Raw genomic sequence first — 7,245 nt, forward strand, 5'->3', positions numbered from 1 at the left:
CCATGGGCAGAGCTGGGCTGCCCTTCCAGCGGCCAGGAGCAGTGCCCTAAAGCAGTGATCTTTAGGCTTGCTGCTTGCTTACTCACCAAAAGTGGTTTGCAAAGTTTGGTCCTTCCTTGCAAAAGGTACCATTTCTGGTGTCTTGTGAATATTGACCTTTTTTAGACAAAACCATAAAATGTAGCCTGTAGACTCTAAAAAAAAAAAAATAGCAATTTCATAACCACCTTCATCTATTTAAAAAAATGAACAAGCTCTTGTGTAACAGATAGTTAACATTTTTCTTTTTCTCCGAGAACTAATAGTTTCATTTCACTTCCCCCACAGAACTTTAAGCTCATGTAATATACTTTGATGCTTGAAAATCCTTTATTGATCATATTTATCCACTACAAAAATATGTACATAAATTGACTTTTAAATTTTGTTTGTAATTCCTAGGGCTATACGGTTCTAAGTATTAAAAAGTATTTCTTCTATATGGAGATATCATTTTTATTATTACTAAGCCATGCATTAAAACAAGATGGATACATTACAAATTTTGATAAATATTTATTAAGCAGAAATAATATAATCATATTGGAAATGTATTTTTTAATGAGATATATCCATGAAGCTGTTTATGTTTCTGGGGATGATTATGACTAATTACATGAAAGAAAGAGGATTTGGTATCGATGCTATTCCTTTTGTTTGTTTATCTGTCTTTATAGATATCAAATGCTTAGACAATTTGTCCACAGAAATAAGTATATAGAAATGGAAGCTTCTTTTTTAACCATTGTTACTCAAGTTATTATTACAACTGAATTATCACACAATCATCTAGCATAATAAAATATTTTTAATGTTTTGATTATCCTTTTATTTGGTGCCCTGGAAGTTTTTCATGTGAGTGCAATGCACCATAATAAGATTCTCAGTGGGCAAAAGTTTTTTTTTTTTTTCATTTTTTATGGAAAACAGGAGACTATGACATAAAAAGGAGAAATTCCAGGAGACTTCTCAGTTAAAAAATATTAGAAGAATTCATATGGTAGTTGATCCAAAACCAAATTTGTTTATGTATCTTTTGGGAAAATATTTATAAATCTTCAGAGATATAGATGCTTCAGGTTAAAGACCACTGGCTTCGAGGATCAGATAACCCTCCACTCAACTTCAGAGGCTAATAATATCCTTGGTTTCCTTCCAACCTGCTGACATCCCAAGGTGGGGAGAAAAGCCTTCTGGGTGGGTGTTGCTCAAATTTCCCTGCCTTTCTTCAGGCTGAAGGATTTCCCACCATGATTCTTCAAACCATGCATCAGTGCAGAAAGAGGTCCTCTGCTGGGAATTGAATACCAGGAAGGGAACAGCAAAATGAGGTCAGGTGGAATGAGAATGGATTGCATCACTTGATCTTGGAGGTCAAGGAAAGCTTAGTTGAAAAAGTGACATATGATCTGAGATGTAACAGATGAACAGAAGTCAACTGGGCCATGAGAGGAAGTGAGAGAGGGAGAACATTTTAAGCAAATCCATGCATGGAAATGAACCGTGGAAGGAAAGATCATGAGGGGTCTTGTAAATTAGGGGAAAGAGGGCATATGTTCTTCTCAGTGCAATGGAAAACCATCAAATGGTTTTTTAATTTTTTTAAATGTAAGTATAGTTGACACACAGTGTTATATTAGTTTAAGGCATAAAATGTAGTGATTCCACAACTGTGTGTAATATGTTCTGTTCACCACAAAGGTAGCCACCATTAGTCCCTACACAATGCTAATACAATGCCACCGACTACGGTCACCCATACTCTGCCTTTCATTCCCATGACTCATTCATTCTGTAACTGGAAGCCTGTATTTCCCACTCCTCTGCTCTCGTTTTGTTCATCCCTCTGCCTCTTTCCCCCTTCTGTCAACTGTGAGTTCATTCTCTGTATTTATAGGTCTGATTCTGCTTTTTGTTTGTCTACTCGTTTGCTTTGTGTTTTAGATTCCACATATGAGTAAAATCATACGGTATTTGTTTCTCTTGGCCTTACTTTACTTAGTGTAGTACTCTCTCTGTCCACCCTTGTGGTCACAAATGGCAAGATTCATCCTTTTTATGACTGTAATATTTGTGTGTGTGTGTGTGTGTGTGTGTGTGTGCCACATCTTTATCCATTTATCTATCTATAGATACTTAGATCACTTCCATATCTTGACTATTGTAAATATTGCTGCAGTAAACATAGGGATGCGTATTGAATGGTTTTAAAGGAAGGACTGACATGATCAGATTTTTCATTTCACTAAGGTCACTTTGGACTACTGGTGGCCAAGCCCCATAAAGAAGCACAGATCCAGAAAGGAGGTAGACTGGCCAGCCCAGAGCGAAAAAGGACTTTCTCCTCCTCCATTCTAGACAGCAGACCTTGTTTTATGCAACCTAAGCTCATTGCTTAACTCTTTGCAATACCTTCACACTGAATCCCAGCCCCTTGTCTGCTTCTATCTATGTATCTATCTTTAGTCACTTCTCCACAAACCTGTCTGTGAACGTGCATTTTCTTTTCTGGTCCCAGAATAGGACTTCACTCATGCCTGAGCCCTGAGGGTATTCCAAGTCTGGAGATGACCCCCTGGTTCTCCTTCCCCTTTCACTCTGGCCACAGACCTGCAGTCAGCTGCTGGGGCTTCTACAGATTGATTCCCAAAGCCTACTGGCTCCTCATCTATTGCTGGCCTATGCATGGGTATCTGGGAAAACCACTTTTTATAAATTTCTAAGCTATGAAACATTTATAATTGGAAATTAAGATTCTGAAGGTGTCATACAGACCTCCATCTCCATATCTTTATCTCTATTCCCCTCTTTCTCTATCACTTTACACACACACACACACACACACACACACACTGCCCAGAAATGGATTTCTGTCTCCATAAGAGATAGATAAAAATGATCAAACACCCATTGTACACCCAGAGCTCTGTGAAAATCCCACAACTTCCTTAGAGACCTCTGGGCTACCATTCCCACTGAACTCCAGTTTGGTGTACCCCCACCCTTTAGGGTTATACCCCACTCATTCTGCACCTACCCACACAACTATTTTAAATTCTCATCTAATTAGATTAGTGCAAAGTGTACGGGTATATAAAAATCCTTGCTGATAATTCTAGGAAGATGCAGGGATTTACATGATAGCAACACAAACAGCTTCAAGTTGATTTTGAATAGGTCAAGTTCCTGAAAATTACTAGAATTCTAAAACCTAAACACCAGGCTTCTATCTTATTCCTTATTGTTTGGCATACTTTTTGTCTTGACAGATTTCTTTCCTTTTTCTCTTTTCCCAAACCAAATTATTGATCTGTTCCTTTCTTTGATAATTATTATGCCTGATGATATACAAATTTGGGTCTCATCTTTTCCAGATCCCCTTCTTTCCTTTCAACAGCTGGTGTGAGCTGTTAAAATAATAAATATTTCAACCCATTACATATATGATCATATAGTCAATATGGTACATATGATATACTTCATAATGTAATGTAAGACAACATAATATCTTGGATACATGACCATATTATATCCACAATGAATGATTTACAGCTCCAAGAAACTACGTACATTAATAAAAATAATTGTGAAATGTGTATTTGACTATTAAAAACTCCTTTTGGGGGGCATCTGGGTGGCTCAGCAGGTTAAAGCCTTTACCTTTGGTTCAGGTCATGGTCCCAGGGTCCTGGGATCGAGCCCCCACGTCAGGCTCTCTGCTCAGTGGGGACCCTGCTTCCTCCTTTCTCTCTGCCTGCCTCTCTGCCTACTTATCATCTCTGTCAAATAAATAAATAAACAAAATCTTTAAAAAAAACTCCTTTTGGATAGAATGATGTTCTGGGTTAAACTGCTTTAATGTTTTATAATATATGATGAGAAAAATGCCAGATTCATGGAATGTGGATTGGTATTAAATGGCAAAATAATATATTGTAGAGTAAGTCTGGGATGTCTAGGTTTGGGGGAAGAAATGTGATTTGTTTTCTTTCCTGTAAAACTTCCTCAAGTCCTTATTATGTCACATGAGGATATTTACAAATGTCTTGATATGATATACAAAATTTTCTAAACACATCTGACCACAGAACACTTTTATCCAAAGCACATTGCTCTCTAGAGTTCTGCAGAACACTCCTCAGAAAACTCAGTAACTGGAGAATTGCTCAAATTGTATCTACTTCCTAATCCCCTGGGATTCCCAGCCCCCACCTAAACCTGCTAGCAAACCCCCTTTCTTGGCAAGAATACCCATCATTCTCTCTTCTACCTTCAAGTCATCCTTTCTGGCTGCTTCCAGGGCAAAAACATTTCGTCCAAGTTCCAGTGATTTAGATTGATAATCTCTGTGTATTAAAAGCCCGTTCAAAACATGAAGTAGGCTCAGCAAATAACTTTCTAGAGAAAATTGAATTGAATTGGATAATTTGAGCTCCTTATGAGTAGGACTCAGATCTTTGTGGCCCCCTTATGGTAAGCACTTAGTAAGCAGCTGTGAAATGAATGAATAGTACTAACACAGAAATGTCTACCCTTTCCCTAGAGCAGAAAATAAGACATTTCATGAGTTTACATAATGTTGTTTGGGGACTGACCTTACAGTATTTAATGTAAATTTTCATTGGTGATCCCATTCTCCACTCACCATCAAACCAGTCTTGGCATCTGTCAACATCACGGCCTTGCAGGACATCATTCCGGTACTCCCACATCTTTCTGATTTCTTAGAAGTTACTTTGCCTTTGACCTGTTTACACCCTGTCCAAGTTCTAGGTAAATGATTCAGGATATTCCTTCTCCATTTTTTTTTTTCACAAGTTCTTGGTCAACTAGGATGAGGAGTTTGAGAGCTGAACTGAGGAAGTAAAAATGTAACTTGGACGTCTGAAGAAAACCACTCAAGTTTCTAAATGCATTGACTTTCTCGAGTTACAGTAAAAAGGGAGAAAAGCACATCTTGGAAACTGCTGTGGATGCACATTTGTACTTTGGAGCCCTCCACCCCAAGAAAGTCATGCAATGCATTTCCCAGAAGAGTGAAGATAGAGCAACATGAAAGGGGTCCTCCTGGTCCAAAGCCGAGTGCCCTCTCTTAGGTCTTCAGTTGGGTGAGTTTCTTCTCCTCTAGTCTGCTTAAAAAAGCATTTCATTCTTGAACAGAAATTGTCTGGGCAGGGACCCTCTGCCATGACTGCTCAGTATCTGGTTTTGGGGCAGAAATGGGGATCACTATCACTTTGCCAAATAGGTGTCTCTGGAGACATCCTCATCTTTTCCAACTGAATCTTACCACCTTCTCTCCAAAGCTGAGCCAAGCCTTCTAATCGTTTTCCCTCTCCTTGGCCATCTTTGGACAACTGTCAGTAGCCATGTTCATGGGAGGTTGCAGGAGGAAGAAAATATAAGTATTTCCCTGAGGACCTCAGACCTGCTTTCTACCAAGAAGATGACTATTGAGACTTGGACCTCCACTTCAGATTCTGTAAATGTTGGGTTCTTTCCCCTCTTCTCTGTTTGAGAAGCAGAATATACAAGAACACAAAATTTAGTCAAACAGACCTTAGTTCAATGCAGGTTCCATCATTTCCCAGGAGACACTAGAATGTTCCAGATACAGTGGCCAGTGATAAGTTTACAAAGATGAATAAGACAAAGCTCTGATCTCAAAACGTTTCCAGTCTAGTGGGAAATGAAGAGATATGAGAAGATGTTTTATAATAACTATGATAAGAATATTTCTGAGGAAGACATCAATCTAGATTAACTTCCTCTGTGATACTCAGGAGATCTAGACAGAGATGGGAATGTTTTAAGTGGGTTTGAAGTATAAGTAAGAGTTTTAGTAAGACTTTGCTATATTTTTCTACAAGAACAAAATCCTCTAAATATAAATGGAAAACACAATAAAAATTTATTCCCTCAGAGTTTACTTCTCCACAGAGTGACCTAGGTTCCCAGACTACATGATTTCATTGGTTCTACTATTCCCTAGGACCTCAGAAACCTTATTCTTCATTGTCACTGGATCCTCTCCCTCTGTATAATGAAGACACAGAGTCTTTCAAGCTCTGCCTCTCAAGCCTCTCAAGCTCTGGTCAATGAAGACATAGATCTCTCAAGAGGTTTTAGGGCCCAGTCAAAAATTACCTCCCATCACTGCTATCCACTTTACACTAGACAGAAAGTCATGGCGCCACTTCACTGCAAAGGAAGCTGGGAAATGTAGTTCTCCTATATGCCCAGGGGAGTAGAAAAATGAGTCTGGTTAATTCATAGTACTGAGAGTGCCAGAATAGGAGAAGGGAGAGATCTTTTGTGGGAAAGGAATGGGGATCTAGCTCTGGCAATATCAGGCAGGTGGTCACTCAATAGGAGCACTAAGTGGAACTTTTTTTTAAGAAAAGTATATTTGGAAACCACTCAGGAAAATTAAAGGCAGAGATTTGAGATTTTAAGCAATAAGGTTGAAAAAGAGTAAAATGACATGGCGATTCACAGACCTGTACCCCTGGGGCTAATAATACATTACATGTTAATAAAAAAAAAAAAAAGTAAAGACTAAAATGAAAGTTGGTCTGCCGTCAGATGGGACACAATATCCAACAGGGGTCAGCTCTGCCCAAACCAACTGAGCCACCCAGGCAGCCTCAGCTCTGCCCTAAAAAATACACACATTTGTCCTCCATTCCCTGCACAAAGGGACAAGTCCCCAGAAAAGCTCCCACAAGGAGGATTTGAGCTATTTAAAAACATGAACTTTTCCCTTTTCCTTTCATATGTATAGACAGACCCCAACACCAGAGACCCAAAGACCTTCAAGTAGACCCATACCCCTCAGGGCAGTGACTTTCAGTCCTGTCCTGAATCCCAGGCAAACTGCCCACACTATTGTGAACTAAAGTATCCAGCCCATGAGTCAAAGATACAGATAGTTACCAGGTGGGTCCAGGATATTGGATTCAGAGAAGAGAACTTTGAAGAACAATGGAAGTGTGGTTTGAGATATAGTTCAGGGACCTGCATAGGAGAATTCTAAAAGAAGAAGACCTTGGCAACCAGGGCTGATGCCTATTGTCTTCTCACCCATCTTTGGCAGGTTTTGAGATCAGATATGCTAACGGACTCTAATTTCCAAACAATCAGTCAAAGAGAATGTATTTTTTTAAATTTAAATGATTTTTTACCTTAATTTGTCTTGATAAATTA

At 38.9% G+C, this 7,245-nt stretch overlaps 1 long non-coding RNA gene across 1 annotated transcript; it reads right to left on the minus strand.

The window, feature by feature from the left end:
- Positions 1-835: 835 nt before the first annotated feature.
- On the minus strand, positions 836-7,004 carry LOC125109551 (uncharacterized). The gene is made up of 3 exons (XR_007130275.1): positions 6,976-7,004; positions 4,635-4,894; positions 836-1,477 (listed from the first exon to the last, which is right to left on the minus strand). It is a non-coding gene; the product is annotated as an uncharacterized LOC125109551 (long non-coding RNA).
- Between the last annotated feature and the right edge of the window lie 241 nt (positions 7,005-7,245).

The sequence above is a fragment of the Lutra lutra genome, chromosome 9, assembly GCF_902655055.1.
Source record: "Lutra lutra chromosome 9, mLutLut1.2, whole genome shotgun sequence".
In the NCBI taxonomy this organism is placed as follows: domain Eukaryota; kingdom Metazoa; phylum Chordata; class Mammalia; order Carnivora; family Mustelidae; genus Lutra; species Lutra lutra.